Source organism: Miniopterus schreibersii (genome assembly GCF_964146895.1).
Source record: "Miniopterus schreibersii genome assembly, chromosome: 21".
NCBI lineage: Eukaryota > Metazoa > Chordata > Mammalia > Chiroptera > Miniopteridae > Miniopterus > Miniopterus schreibersii.
In genome coordinates, this window is record NC_138123.1 from 10,230,894 (window position 1) to 10,247,633 (window position 16,740).

General features: G+C 42.4%; 1 protein-coding gene across 2 annotated transcripts in view; it reads left to right on the forward strand.

Moving 5' to 3' along the window:
* PLD5 (phospholipase D family member 5) overlaps positions 1-16,740 on the forward strand; it is a 144,312-nt gene that overhangs the window by 39,097 nt on the left and 88,475 nt on the right. The window lies entirely within an intron of this gene.

Consider the following 16,740-nt stretch of genomic DNA (forward strand, 5'->3'; position numbering starts at 1 on the left):
TCTGTGACACCGGGGGAGGGGCGGGAGGAGGGAGACCCCATCTACCAGTGAAGCCACTGAAGGTTTCCTTTAAGGAGTCGGGGGTGAAGGCGCCACTGTTACATAACATTTAGGAGAGACTGAGAGCTATGACTGTGAAGCGAGAATACCTGATACACGCGTGTTTGCCTGCACAGCTGGTGTGTGGGAAACGATTGTTCCATTTATAATCCAGATGAATGGAGAGGGTGCTGACGAGGGGACTGGGGCAATTTATAGAAGTGAGTCCGCCTTCCTGGCAGCTCAGAAAAGGGGACCCAAGAGGCCGGGTTGATGACATTTCAGTTCACTGCCTGTCTTCCTTGTCTACCAGGGCATTGCTCAGAGCAGAAGGACCACAGGGATAACACCGCAAGGAGAAGGGTCAGGTTTTCTCCCTCCCTTATTGAGATCTGGGACCATGTGTCATCTGGTCCATCACCGACGCGCCTGTGGCCTGTGGAGCAGCCCCGCTAAAGGCACTTGTTTCTCCTGACCAGCAACCCCTCCAGCTTGAGGAGTCATGGGCCCCTTGGTGCTTAGAAATGTTTAGCCTGATTTCTTGAGGCATAGTCATTCTTTTCTTCCCATTAGCAGCCCGAGAACATTCCGTTAAGGATTAAAAAGCATGGGACTGAAATGCCCAGCGTCCCCTGCCAGCTCACTTCCAGCGTGGGCGCAAACATAAGCCCAGGGACAGGGAGAAGTCGAAGGTCAGGGGCTGAGGTCACTCGGATGCAATAGCCCGACCTGCTATGGGAGGGTTTAGACGTCCAGAGGAGTGAACTTTCCTTCCAAGTCGGGGGAAGAGACCATGGGAACTGAGGAATGACTCAAAAAAGGAGGGGGTGTTGGTTGTGACTGCTAGCTGCTTGCATCCAGGCCATCCTGGGGCTATTTTGATTGATTGCTATTTAGAGAGTGGGAAAAAGTTACCGAATTGTACATTGAAACAAAAGCTTTGGCCTAAATGAGCTCTTCCTAACTGCAAACACTAAGATAACACTTTTGTAGGAAGACATCCTAACCAGCCAGCTTTTGCAGAGGGGGCTGTGTTTCCTCTTTGAGTGAGAAGTCTGTCCGGAAAGCAGTGGATTGACAAAGCAGCCTTTGACTGTAAGGGGGTGAATCCCTGGGTGAGATTTTCATTAAGCCCCTCCCACGATGGGAAGGAAAGCGATCTGTTCTCATCGCGCAAATGTGATCAGTTATCTTGTCGGGGAGGAAAGGTGCTCACTGTGTGTGAAACCCTCTCCTCGACCTCATTTGAGTCGGGAGCACGTCGGGACTTGCTGGGTGTTACACCAAATAACCGGCGTGACTTGGGCTCTGGCCTCTGCTGGTTCTTTTTGTTTTAATTCCAACTTTAAACGGAATGCAAGTAATGAAATCCATGCTACAGTCACAGACAACTTTAACTTATTCCAAAGCAAAGGAAATGTCTAGATGTTTCCAAATAATGTTTTGTAAATAGATACGACATGTGTGCTGTGTGCCAAGTGTTTTAAGCACTTTAATAATCCGCATTCTTCTTTTTAGGCAGATACTGTTATTATTATTGTTATTAATTATTCCAGTTGTACTGAGGTAAGGCACAGAGAAGTTAAGTACTTTCTTAAGGACACACAGCCAGTAAGAGGCAGGGCCAGGGTGGGAACAAATGCAGGGAGAGCCCTCGCTTCTTAAACTGCCTCATCACACAGCCTTCTAGGATATAGTGAGGGGAAGCCAGGCCGAACCTTCTACGACCCAGCCTCCGGAGCTCCCAATCTTGGGCATGCCTCTTTCCTCCTCATATCCAATCTGCTCCCAAGACAGGTCTGTTCTTCCTTCTCGATGTCACCTGTTTTGGTGTCCTGGCATTTGCATACTGTGATTTATAATATGAAATATATATTTCGTCTTGGCCCTTGATTCTGTCACAAAGCTCCCCAAACCCTTGTTATTTCCTAAGTGATGAGAGCAGTAAAAGTGTCCTTTGTTACATTAGTGAGGTGACTTTTGGAGCCACCTAAGAAGTGGGGGGCCGGATGCCAGGAGAACCATCCATGTGATTAGAGGATTGGAACTTCCAATCCCACCCCCCTGACCTCTCTGGAGGAGAGAGGGGCTAGAGGTTGGATCAATCAGCAGTGGGCAGTGATCTATTCAATCATGCCTGTGGAATGAAACTGCCATAAAACCCCAAGAAGATGAAGTTAGAGAGCTTCCAGCTTGGTGAACTCAGGAGATTTGGGGAGAATGGTGCACCTGGAGGGGGCATGAGAGCTCCATGCCCCTTCCCACCTACCTCGCCTTAGGCATCTCTTCCATCTGGCTCTTCCTGAGTTAATATCCTTTCCAGTAAATCAGTGACCTAGTAAGTGACGTGTTCCTCTGAGTTCTGGGAGCCATTCTAGCAAATTAATTGAACTCAAGGAGGGTGGAACCTCTGATTTATAGCCAGGTGGTCAGAAGTACCGGTGACAGCCTGGGCTTGTGACTGGCATCTGAAGTGTATGTGTGGGGGCTGTGTTCTAGGGCTGAGCCCTTAACCGGTGGGATCTGGTGCTATCTCTGGATAGATAATGTCAGGATGAGTTGAATTCTTCAACACCCAGCTGGTGTCAGAGAACTGCTTGGTATTGTCTGTGGAGAAAGCTCCCTCCTCACCCCCACCCTCATGTGGAAATTGGGTCCTGGACCTAATTTAAATACCAACACCATAATTCATACCTTGTGTTCCCACTCTGGCCAACTTCCCTTAAACAGCTCCCTTAAACTGGGAGATAGTCAATGTATTCAGACCTAGAGTAAAATCTCTATGTTACCCACCTATTATTGTGTGATTTTAGACAGTGTTTGTTCTAACTCTTTAACAACTACTGTTCTTATCTGCAAAGTGAGAAAACATTTTTACCTTCACTGGGTCATTGTGATAGTTACATTAATGTTTTGGGTTGTTTTGTGTGTGTTTTTGTAAAGTATAATGTTTGATTAAGCTGGAGACCGTGGCAGAGAGGCACATTGGAAAGAAGTTTTTGAAATGGTGCAAGTACAAGATGATAAAGCTTTAAATTAAGGTGGTGGAGAGAAAATGGAAATGGAATCAAAGTAGGAGGCGATGTGAATGAAAAATGTGTCTGCTTCGGCCAGTGATTGGGTGTGAAACATGAAAAAACAAAGCAAAGACTGTGGCACTCGAGGCAAGTAGCTCAAGAAATGTAGATTAAACTCCCCCAGCTGCAATATCCACGCTATCTGGCAGGATGCCTCACATGTGGCAGGGTCTGTGTGTTGCAGAATGAATTAAAAAAGACATACATCAAGGAAGAGAAAGTCTGAGAGTCAGAACATACAGTGGGTGACTCCTATTGCTTGTTACCCAAACCCCAGTAAGGTATTTAGAAGTGAGTGACAATGTGGTGTGTCTGGGAAGGTATAAAGTAGCTTTTGATGATGTCCCTGAGAAGGTGGATTCAGAGGGCCTAAGGAAGTTATATGCACCTACAACCATATGTCTGTGGGTTTTAGAAGTTTGAAGGTGACATGTAGAGGGCAAATTGGATATAGCTAGAAATTACTAATAGCTGCAGCAAAATTTTCTTGATAATTGATAAGATGAATGGGAAGATGTGGAAGATAAATGAGTGGATACAAAACCCCCTCCCCTCAAAACGGAAACAACGTAGTATAAAGGGGTGAGTAATTATATTAACTGGGATGGGTAAAATGCTGATTCTCAAGAAAGGGGATATTGCGGTGACAATTTTAGGGAGTTGAATGCGTTGGCATCTTTGAGTTTCGCCTTGACAATGGTGTCAAGAGCGTTAAAAGTCATAAATTGCTCATATCAACAATATAATGAAGATGAGTCGTCTCTCTCATTCATTCTCTCTGGTCTCCTGGGAAGGAACTAACTTGATTAGCTAAAGGAAGTGCAAAGCTGAAAATAAGCAACCATGAACTTGGTTCCAGTTTTCATCCCATCCATCAGCCTCATGATTCATGACGGGTGCTGGACAGGCCCCGTTTGATGAGAAGACCCAGAGCAAGTGTATTAGGGTGATGGATAAAAGGCCTCCTTTGAAGTTGTTGCTGATTAAGCATAACGTTGATTGTAAAATCAATGTGATCGATGGAAGACCTAGAAGGAAGAAACTGATTAGCTGGATAACCTGGAAATGAAATAGGTTCAAGATGGATGAAGTCTCTGGAGAGATGCTCGGAGGACTGCAGGAGAAATGGTATAATTCAGGTTTTTAGCCTTAATTGCAACTTTACCTGCCCTCCTGTGAACGTGGACAGGGGATAACATCAAAATCCCCCTTAGGTCCTCCCAGTTGAGCTTATAATAAATAGTTCAAGTTCACACTCTTCTCCCTTTCATTTCCTTGCTTCAACACTGTATTCATTGGCACTCCCAGGTACCCAGGGTTGGCTTCTGTCTACCTCTCCTCATCTTACGCTTTGCATTTAGCAATTCAGTGTGTGGACAGTCTGCCCAGACATCCTTGGCCCCTAAGGACTTGACTGTGGGCATCTGCTTCCTGGCTTCAGGAAGGGCTCAGGCTCCCCGGAGCACACTGTACACCCTGAGTCACCTCCCTGGTGGCCCCGCCCTAGAGAGGCAACTCTGTCTATTTGGGGGAAATTGGTGTTTGGATTTTGAAATTTGCTGTGGATTTATGGCTTTTGTTGCAAAAGTACGTGGACTAATGTCCTCATTTATTTAATTCCTATATTTTAGTTTCAGTAGTGAAATTAAAATATAGTAAAACATGTATTTTAAGAAATGGATGAAATCTCTGATAGAGAGAAGGGGGAAATCACACCTGTACGTACTTAATAGATCTCACTTTTACACTAGCTGTTACGCTCTGATTTTAATGTTTCTTTTTTTTAATTTATTTTTTATTGTCGACAGTATTACAGATGCTCCCCATTTCCCCTCCCCTTTGCCCCCCACCCCCACCCCAGGCCTTCAGCACACTATTCTCTGTGTCCATGGGCCATGCGAATATGCATATAAGTTCTTGGGTTAACCTCCTCCTGTCTCCCCCACCCCTCTCCTCTCTGAGATCTGTCAGTTTGTTCCATGCAACCTTGTCTCTGGATCTATTTTGTTCGTTAGTTTATTTTTATTATCTTTTTGTTGTTGTTATTTAGGTTTAATTTATCTTTATTGTTGAAAGTATCACAGATGGGTCGCTAGTTTATTTTGTTCATTAGATTCCACATATGAGTGAGATCGTGTGATATTTGTCTTTCCCTGACTGGCTCATTTCGCTTAAAATAGTGTTTCTTATGAACACTGTGGCTGATTAATTAGTTCATAGAAAGCGAGGCTCATCAGTGTGGGTGTTTTGTCATAGCAACGGCAGGCTATCCTGTAGTATGTTGCTACACCTAAGACTCCCCCAGTTTGTGTTCACTTAGCGTGGAGATCCTTTGCAAAACTGTGTTTATTACTTATGTTTAATTAAATTGAAGAAACTGAATACCATTTACCCAATCCCTTGATTTAGAATTGCCCGTTACGTCTGTGTAAAAGTGCATTAACAAATAATGGATACATTTTTTAAGATACCAAAAATTAAAGACTACATAAAAACGGACTTAATTGATTTGGGATTATATGTGTTGCCTCTCCCTGACTCTCTCCTTCATTTGCTTGGAGTACTGACTTATTTAAATCAAGGGGTTTTCAGTAAAAAAAATCTTACTCAAGTATAACATACAAACTGAAAATGTGCATACATCATAAATGTACAGCTCACATTTTTGCAAAATGAACAGTCTTGTAATTAACACCCAGCTCAAAGAATAGAACAGCCTTATTTCTGAGCTTTATATACCCTCCTTCATTTTTGTTTCTAAAAAGAGGCAAAAAATCCCATCGATGTGAAGTTACTTGGATAGATCTCTGTGCAGGGACAGTGACACAGAGGATATGCTCACCTCGCTGGCAGTGGTGGAATCTGGGAGGAAATTTCCAGCTTTCATCTTCATTCTTTTTCTTATTTGAACAATGTTCTTCATAAAAATGAATGTGTGCCACTTACGAAAAATAATAATGTAAGCAGTTTTTAAAGGAGCTGTGATGCTTCAAAGTAAACCTTTAGAATAGTGGGTGTTGGCCAGGTCACCTTTCGCATCAAGTCCATGTGATGCTTTGGGCCCTGAGTGGGGAAGGGTCCCGTGGTCCCATCAGAGGTCCTCTGAATGCCATCAAGAGGTGGCAGGCAGGATCCTTCTCTCGATTCGTATTGAAGCTTAAGGCTGAGCTAAAAATACTGCAAAAGGTTGTAAATAGCAGAGATAAATTATAAATAGCAAAGCTTAACATATGTTATGATCTAATCATCTGCATATCCTTCTAAGAAATAAGTCTAACTAGAAATAATTTAATAGCCTTTCTAGGACTTTCACACTGAGATAGAACTGATCTTTCAACTTTAGCAGAGGATGGGTTATAAAGAGTTGCCAAGTACAAGTGTGAGCTCCCTTGGGCCCCGGCAGAAGGCGGGGTGGATGGCCTCAGGGCCCTGGATGGCCAACCATGCCCCCTGGGAAAACGAGTCTGCCTGACTCACTTTTCTCCAAGCTCCCTAATGCTATTTATGTCAAAGTGTCAAAGTAACATACTCTTGTGCCCTCTGAAGTTGGGAAATATAAATTCTCATTTTGACATAAGGGAAGACAGAAAAGAGTTAAATCTAAAAGGTAGCCTGACATATAACTGAGGAAACCGAAATAAGACAAACTTAGTAAACTCAATTAATTTTTTTAAGTTGCATTTTTCTGATTAGAAAAGAAATACATGGCAATTGCAGGAGATTCATAACAGGCTGAAAATATAAGAAGAAAAGGCTAATACCTGTTGGGTTTATGTGTGTGTGTGTGTGTGTGTGTGTGTGTATATATATATATAAAATTCTATACTTCCTTCTTATATACATATGTACACTCATTCACACACATGTATACACACCACACACATACACTTTCTACTAAAGCCAGTAGGTTACATCTTTCAATTTTATCTTCACAATAGCCTTCATTTTGCTTCATAATACTAATCACTATTTTAAATCATATATTTATTTACACCATTATTTGATTGTTTACCTCCCAACAAACTGTAAACTCCCACGAGTAGGAACTGTGTTTTCTATCATAATCTTGATGGCTAAAACAGTGAATGGCAGGGTAAATATTAGCTGAAAGCACAAAAAAAGAGGATTATTTATGTGTGTTTATGAATATTATTTATAAACATGATTTTTTAAATCTTCACCTGAGGATATGTTTATTGATTTTAGAGCGAGAAGAAGGGAGAGAGGGAGAGAGAAACATCAGTGTAAAAGGAAAACATCAACTGGCTGCCTCTCATAAGCCCTGGGACTGGGAACAAACCTGCAGCCTTTTGGTGTCCGGGGCAGCACTCCAACCAAATGAGCCACACCGGCCAGGGCATTGTGATTTTAAATTTAATTTATTGTCACCATTATTCAATGCCAATGCATATGGTCCTCTGTCATCCATCACCGTGATGTGGATGTTGTTTCCAATTTTCCTGCAAGATTATTAATAAGTGAGAGAGGCTGGAAGTAGAGGGAGAGAAGCAAGTGGATGAGTCCAACAAGGCAATAGCTCAGCTGCCTTGTAGCTTAATCTCTGTGATGCTGAAGTGTGAGAGCTAGGCCACCTCGAAGGCAAGGATTCCCTGCCCACCTGTGCTCTTCATACGGTCTCATAGAAACAGGGGGCATCAGAATGTACACCCCCATCCTTTCTCTCTGTTTAGACCCTGATTCAAGCAGCTGTGTCCACTGGGCAGGTTGTATGGCTCACCTCCTACTTGTCATAGGCCATGAGAAGAGTCAGAAAAAATATTACTTAGAGAACTGTCCGAGATTTTACTGCCTATGTTTTCTTTTAATTTTATGGTATCAAGTCTTACATTTAAGTCTTTAATCCATCTGAGGTTTGTTCTTGTGTATGGTGTAAGAAGGTGCTCTAGTTTCATTTTCTTTTGCATGTTTCTGTCCAGTTTTCCCGACAGCATTTATTGAATAGACCATTTTGACCCCGTTGTATTTTCCTGCCTCCTTTGTCATAGATTAATTGACCATATAGGTGTGGGTTTATTTCTGGGCTCTCTATTCTGCTCCATTGATCTATAGATCTGGTTTTTTTTTGCCAGTGCCATGCTGTTTTGATTACTGTGGCCTTGTAGTATAGTTTGATATCAGGTAGCGTGATTCCTCCAACTTTGTTCTTCTTTGTCAAGATTACTGTGGCTATTCAGGTTCTTTTGTGGTTCCATATAAATTTTTGGATTATTTGTTCTATTTCTGTGAAATATGCCATTGCTATTTTGATAGGAATTGCAGTGAATCTATAGATTGCTTTGGGGAGTATGGACATTGTAACAATGTTGATTTGTCTTCAATTTCTTTCTTCAGTGTCTTATAATTTTCTGGGTACAGCTCTTGTACTTCCTTGGTTAAATTTATTCCCAGGTTTTTGGGGGTTTTTTTATGCAGTTGTAAATGGGATTGTTTTTTTAGTTTCCTTTCCTGCTAATTCATTATCAGTATATAAAAAGACACTCATTTTTTGATGATTCTCTTGACTAAATATAAGCCCCCTCAGTGCAAGGACATTATTAGTTTGTTCACTGCAGTACCAAGTGCCTGGATCAGTGCCTTGAAAATAGTGTGAGTCCAATAGATGTTTGTTGAATGAATAAGTGAAACAATATAGAACAGTATCCTCAGTATATTAACTGGAAAATGTAAGGCGCAGAATAATGGGTTTAGAAGGCTCTCTTTGCATAAAAGGCAGGACAACACACACACAAATATATCTCTATCCTAGGATTAAATATGAGTTCTGGGCACACCAAAACCTGGTAAGAGGGGTTGCTTCTGAGAAAGAGAAATCACTCAAAGGTCCATGTAGCATCTTCTCCTTCCCCCCAAAACCAACTGAACAGTTAGAACATCTTCCTTAAAAAACCTCTGTATTTTGTGGAAGAATTAGAACTTCAGGGAACTAGATGGTATTGCTGGATCCCTCAAGAAAATGGGCTCCGAGTTTCTTTTGTGAGTTTTTGATAGCTTCTATTTATTATAAGAAAAAGAATTGACATTTTGGGGTCATTTTGCTCCTTGCCATCTGCCACAAAAACATTGACACGGGGATGGGACAGGCACAATGTCAAGTTGGCAACATTTAGAACGTGATTTTTTTTTAAATCCGAAACATTCAAAGTCTGCATCTCAGTCTCATTTTCAATGGCCACATTTTCCTGTTAAAGTCTGCCTTTTGTCTCTTTGCCTTTTTTTTATTATTTATTTTTAACCCCTGTGGCTTTTCCCCTATGGTTTTTCCATGTGGGTTTTCTGTACCACAAATCAAATTGAGAAAAATGGACAGAGATGCCCAGGAGCCTGGCCTTCATCAGCCGTGGTCCTCCAGTGAGGCCCAGCCCTGGGACTCAGCCTGAAACACTCAACAGCCCACCAGGCTTCATGCCACTGGGAGTTTGCCCGGGATCGTCTTGGAAAATGGAGACTATCCTTTGCTCACCTGTCTTATTCGTAAAGGTCTCAGAGATGGGTCAGTGGTCTTAAGCTTCAGCTTAGACAACAAATTTCTAAAGACATATCCTCTGCTTATGAGCACTGAGCAGGGCACAGGCCACACAGAGGTGGGTGAAAGCCCCGCCCATGCCATCATGTGGTCCCTTAGACTTCACGAGGAATCCCCTAAACTGGCAGCTTCCCTGTGATCCTGTCTTATTAGAGGCTAATTTTTTCCTTCCATTTCCAATAGGAATCAGTAACTTACTTCCAATATCCCTCCTTGGTAATGTCAGTATTTCCCATTAGTGTTACTCTGTTGCCTCCCTCCTGTCCTGCCTGATAGTCTCTGTGGCTTTTGGACATGTATACACAGGATGGGGCATACGTAGGTTTACAGTTGTGAACCCTCAGAACAGAGTTTATTCTTGGATTATTATTTATTAAGTGTTGTATTATTTTCCATAAGAACAATTGTAAACCTTTTGCCCCACCCTGTATAGTAGATGGACTGAGAAAAATGTAAAAATAAAAAAAGAGCAACAGAGAAATAATATGATAGAAAGTAACCACCGTAGTTCCCCATAGTTTCTGACCCACAGTAAGTGGGTGCCCACTAAATGCTTATCGGGGCCGTGATGCAATGCTAATTACAGCATTTGTTTCACTGCATCACCGTCCCGTGAATCCCTGTTTTCCAATTTCATCTGCTCCTTGCACATCGCTGGTGAGCTGGGGTCGTTTCACTGTAGCTCACAGTAAGCAGAGCGAGCAGTTTTTGGATATGCTTGTGGAATTCCTCTGACCATCAGTTCCTCTGACTTACCTCTGAGGTTGGGGTTAGGGTGCTTATGGGACTCCAAGCAACCAGTGGTGCAGAGGGTGTCCCCTGGGCCTTCTGACTTAAAACTCCCAACTTTAAGATTCTCTAACATGGTTATGATTTAGTGATCTGATTTTCAGTGGCACACAGTGAAAAAGGAAAACCTAAGACATCGGGCTCTCTGGTGCTCTTGGTACCTAAGTTAACAGAGCTAAAAGGGTAAAGGAGATCCACAAGATAACCCGATGCTTGACTATTCAGATATATGTGACTTAAATTTTTGTTACTCTGCTAACAAAGTTAAATCCATCTGTTAGGCCAGTGACAGCCAGTGTTGATCAATGTTGTTGCTCTGCTACTTATGTTTGTTTCCTTCTAAAATAGCTAAAACAAAGGAAGCTATATAAATAATCCAGGAAAGTGAAATATAGCAGGTACACCATGAGCAGAGGCCACATGCTCCGTTGTTTGAGATCCAAGTGAGAGTGAAATATGAAGGGCTTGGTGGATGGCGTGGATGAAAGATTTAATCACCATGGGGAACTGACTCTTCTTAATTCCCCAGAGGAGGTCATCCAAGGGGATCTCTTTTCTCCTTAAAAAGAAATCATGGCCACACAAACCTTTCACAAACACATGTGTTCTTCAAGGTCTGTGGGATGACCCAGACTTGTTTTATGGAGCAACTTTCAGAGACATGTAGAATTCCTCAGGGCCTGGATGTGAAGCGTGTGCTCAGCTTACAGGAACATAGAGAAGGCAGGGCCAGAGGACATGCTGGGTCCAGAAACACGACCTTCCCCATGAGCCAGAACAGGTGATGAGGCATGACATTGAGGCCCAACATCATAGGCGCACTCTGGAGCTGCTGTGGGTCAAGCAAGGGGTGGGGAGGGCGTGATGCCATTTTGAGAGTTCATCTAGAACCGAAAATTGATTAGATCACAATGAAAGAGATCCAGCACCAAACTCAAACAAAAAAGTCAGACATGTGACTACCACCACCAGGCTTTTGTCCTGGGTAGTTTAGGACAGGGACCCCATTGTAGCAAGGGACAGAGAGTCTACCTGGAGAAACCAGCAGCCACTAGGAGCAGGAACCAAGTGGGGGTGTATGTCAAGCACATGGATGATTCGTAGTCATTTCTGGGTGTTATGGATTGAATGTTTGATTCCCCACTAAATTCATATATTGAAGTCCTAATCCCCAATGGGATAGTATTTGGAGGTGGGATTATTTGGAAGTAATTAGGTTTAGATGAAGTCATGAGGGTGGGCCCTCAGGATAGGTTTAGTGGCCCTCTAAGAAGAAGACGAGAGCAGAGCCATTTCTCCCTCTCTGCCATGGGAGGGCACAGCGAGAAGGCGGCCATCTGCAAGCCAGGGAGAGAGCCCTCACCAGGAATCAAATTCACCAGCACCTGCATCTTGGATTTCCAGCCTCTGGAATTATGAGAAAATGCATTTTACTTTTGGAACAAATCTTCATGGTGATTGAAAGATGCAGAAGCAGTGATTCATCTTGACTATAAAAAAGAAACAATGATTTAGATGCCTTTGGGAATGTACTTATGAAAAGAAGTAAAAATCGTAATTAGTCAGAACAAGGAAAATATTTTATACAGTTTTCCTGGGTTGTTCCTGGTATCAGAGCCGTGTTGATAAATGTTGGAAGAAGATTTCCAATCTTATTTACAGAACCCGCAGTTACACTTAGGCTGCTGATTTGCTTTCCTGTGGGTTAGTGTATTTCCAGAAAGCTTGTGTTCTCGCTCCTGAGTTGAATGCAAACACCTTCTGCCAAACTGAAGTTAACCTGCTTTCGGCAGATGTGAAAGTTGGATCAGCATCAAAGGAAATTCTGTTTGGCTTTGAGGGTTATTTGAACTTTTTCAAGATCAAGTTTCCCTTTTCATGTTAATATTATTTGTGACAGCTTGTTTCTCATCGGGTGTCTTTTTCGTGGCATTTCACCTTTGAGCTGTAACTTGTTCACAGAGCCCTGGCTTGAGTCCAAGGCGTGAAGGGACCGTGAAATGTCACCCAGCCTAGTGGGACCACATCCATCTGCAGAGGAGGGTGGCTGCCTTCACTGGAGACAGACTGGCCAGAACCTTTGCCCGGATGCCTCGCTATCCATCAGTTAAAATGAGTACAATTAAAAGTTTGGTCTGGCTGGCATGGCTCAGTGGTTGAGCATCCACCTATGATCCAGGAGATCACGGTTCCATTCCCGGTCAGGGCACAGGCCCAGGTTGCGGGCTTGATCCCCAGTAGGGGGTGTGCAGGAGGCAGCCGATCAATGACTCTCATCATTGATGTTTCTCTTTCTCTCTCTCTCCCTCTCCCTTTCTCTCTCTGAAATCAATAAAAACATATTTAAAAAAAATAAAATATAAAGTTTGTACAACTGGAAGTTTGCTTCACAATTTTTTTTTCTGGTGTAGAACGACAATTTGTGATTATAAAGTACGGGATTATGGAGACAGCTGCTTAGGTTCAATAGAACATTTAATGAACAGATAACCTGCAGCTGAAGAGCTGAACTAATTGAGCCCATGCATTATGCTTCCAAATTTTAAAGATGACCTGACATTTTGCACATAGGAGGCTTTTTTGAAGGAGTTTCTAAATGAGGGCTGATGCCCACCCCCATCCCTTTTTCTAACCACAGTTCACTTGAAACTGTACCTACTAAAGTAATTCTTGTGGTGGAGTAAATATTGGGAGAGCAGTTAAGATGTCTTTCTAGCCAGAGAGTAAATGTGTCTCATGTGGAACAAAACTGTGAGATGCAATTGGTTTTTCAGCCAAGACAGTTGACTGCGAGATAGGAGATGATTTTGGCTTTTGTTTCTGTTACCCACCGAGTCTCGTTTATTTTTACATGCTCACTGTGTCAGTCTAAAATGGGTGTTTCCTGGAGAACATCCTGGTGGCACCTCCTCTACCTGAAAGCCTGTCAGAATTCAGGGTGTCTGCTTCAAATGGAGACAATAAGAAGACAAGTGCCGGGAAGTTTCTGAAAATGTCCTGGGACAAAGCATCGCCCATTTTAGCTCTAGAGAAGTTCATTCTCTAGAACAAAGAGGGGTTCAGCTCTGTCTCATCGGATTACAGTCATTTTCCTCCCTGATCCCCCCATCTTTACAGCTCTGATTTTTGCTATTTAGACACAAGGAAATCTATCAAGAACATGAGGAATGTCTGTTAATCAGATTTGCTCCTTAAAGTGGGAGGAAAGAATGGGGGGGGACACAACTGTTTTTAAAACATGCCTGTGCTCCTGGCGTGGAGGGGTGCTGGAGGCGGCTCCCCCAGGCGCTCTGCTGTGTAGGGCTCTAGCAGGCCAGAGCAAACAGTGCGTCAGCTCATTGTCACTCTGCTCAGAGTGGCGCACAGACTGGTCTAAGAATAAATCTGTGAAAAAGGAAAGCCATCCGTTTCCCATGTGGGATAGTGGAGTTTCTGCTCTGTCAAATTTCCAGGAGCGTAAGGCCTGCTGGGTTCAAAAGCATAAATAACTAGAAAGCCTTTCATGCCCCATCTGCCCACATGAGGCCTCGCACTTTTCCTAGTTACATCCTAGGACGTGGTTACTTAATCGTTGCGGAATGAGCCTGTTGAAGATTCTGTCCTTGTTAATACATGTGACGCCTGATAGACCAGTGTAGAGGACATGAAGAAAGGCACCAGGTGACAGTGTTGCTTGGTACTGTCAACATTAACAATGGAAAAAATATCCTCAGGTGAGGATTTTAAAAATAATAATCATAATAAAATACTAGAGTCCTAAGAACTATACAGTCCTGCTGGTCCAAGTCAGACAAGCCACAGAGGTGCCCAGCCTTAGGATTGTTTTGGTAGGAAGGGTTGGGAAGCATTGACTGGGAGGTAAGTCTGAGATGAGGGTGGGGTAATTAATTAATGGGCCCAGGAAAGCAGAGGTAGTAAGATAGAGGAGTTGGGGGCACTTGAGCACATATATCAATCCTTCCAATGCTGAAATAGTAATATCCACATAGGAGAAGATATGATCAAAGGCATTAAAGTTTCCATTCAGTTGCATCCTAAGACATGAGTGCAGAAGTAAACTTCTTGGGGGTATTACTAAGATATGCATGCTTAAAGGTATTTTAGTATCTAAAGAGAGAGTTAAGTAATGACAGAAGTGGGAGGTTGCATCCATCACCATGATATGCTCTGGTTGTCGAGTTTGGGGCTGTTCATTGGTTTAGTTTGTTCACTGGATTCCACACATGAGTGAGATCATATGGTATTCGTCTTTCTCTGACTGGCTTATTTCACTCAGCATAATTAGTAATTTAAAAAGCAAGTAGCAAAAATATGTATGGTTGGATTCCATTTTGTTTAAATAAAACAAAACCAAGCCAAACGATATATTTACACAGGAACATAAATGTGTAAAAATGCATGGAGAGCTCTACTGAAATATAGCAAAACTGTCAGCTATGATTATCTCTGGAGAGAGGAGGGGGGATGGGGTAGGGGGAATTTTGTTGTAAACTCTGTTAGACTGTATTTCAGTTTAAAAACAGAAATGTGTGATATATTCCTTGAGAAATTTGAAAATATCATTGTGGGACCAGAAAGTAGGCCAAAGAAAAAACAAAAAAGCCACTAACAACAACAGATCTCAGTACACATACCTTCTGTCAAATGCCTGTCCCAGTTGGGGGGTCCTCAAGGTCACCCAGCTCCAACTCCCACTGAATAAGAAAGGGGGAAAGGCCCATGTTGGAGGAAGTTATTGGGATCTCATTTCCAGGGGCTTCTAGATGTAGGATGCCTCCCAGACTTGCCCACTCAAACCACGGGGAGAAGCATGAACCCGCTGCCTCCTGCCCTGTCCCCTTGGGTGCGGAGCTGCCCCTTGGGGTGTGAAGTCCCCCTGCTCCCGGCTTGTGACCCTGTGCTTTAGGGCCGATCCTCAGGGCAGCTCCTGCCATGGTTTATGGACCTTAGAGGACTCTGCCTCCCCTTGCTGGTCATAGTATAACTTTATTAGTTTGTACATCAGGAATTACATTTGCCCCCACAATTTCCAGTCTCCCCATAGGCACTGGTCACTGTATGCAGTGCTCTGTGTCCATTTCGAGGGAAACTTCCTCTTGTACGTGTTCATATATTAAGAGGAAAAAAATGAACTTGGACATTAAAGAACAAAATATTCTGGTTTATGGGGAAATTTTTCTCATGGTGGGCATAGTAAATAAAAACACATCTTTAAGGGACAGATTAAATCCATATTGTATAGAAGAGTACCAATAAAAATTGTTTTTTCTCTACAGCCAGATAACTGATAAATTAATACTATAAAGCTTCCAATAAATTGGTGTTATATAAAATAGGTGGCCATATAATTCATCTGATTTTTCTTGTTTTAAATTATTCTCTTTTTTGTTATATAGATAGAGCTACCTTGACATCTATAACCATTTTCCTTGTAACTCTTTTATTTTTCCATCTTCTTACAATGCACAAGACATCTTAAATTTAAGAAAATGGCTCTTTATAAAATTTTTGGTAGATGGAGGACAGGTCAAGCATGGTGAAGATTTGTGCAAAAAAATGTCTCATTTGTATTGTGATGGGAGCTATAAAACCATGAGTAGTTCTACTTGTTCCATTTATTCTCGAGTTTATGTAAATTATATCGGTCACAAACATCCTTGACTAACCTGGCTCCTGAAATGTATTCCATACCGTCTTCTCAGCGTGAATGGACTTGAAATTTCATTCATTTTCTCAGCGACAGCGATGGCAGGGAGAGCCCTAAAGCATTAGAGAGAAACGGAGGCACCGCAGGCTGAAGCCTGTGTGGGAGACTCTTCTATGTGGAAAACAAATATGTCCCCCCCCCTTTTTTTAAATATATACTTTTTAATTTTTCTTTTTTTCAATTACAGTTTACATCCAATATTATTTTGTATTAGTTTCAGGAGTAGATCATAGTGCTTAGACAATCATATACTTTACAAAGCACCCCCCCGGTATTTCCAGTACCCACCTGACACCATACACGATAATTGCAATATTATTGACTATATTTTCTGTGCTGTACTTTACATCCCCGTGACTGTAACTACCAAGCTGTATTTCGAGTTTCCTCATTTTATTCCTCATTAAGCCTCAATATTTGGGCATCTAGTTATAGTGGACAAGCCATGGTCATCAACCAGTTTGTTTGTTTTTTGATGTGTGTTTTTTATTACATTTTAGCTGCCACTGCCCTTCCCTCCCCCAGGCCCACAGGCAACAGTTAAAACTAAGGAGAATTTTTTCTGTTTTATAATTATGCAAACA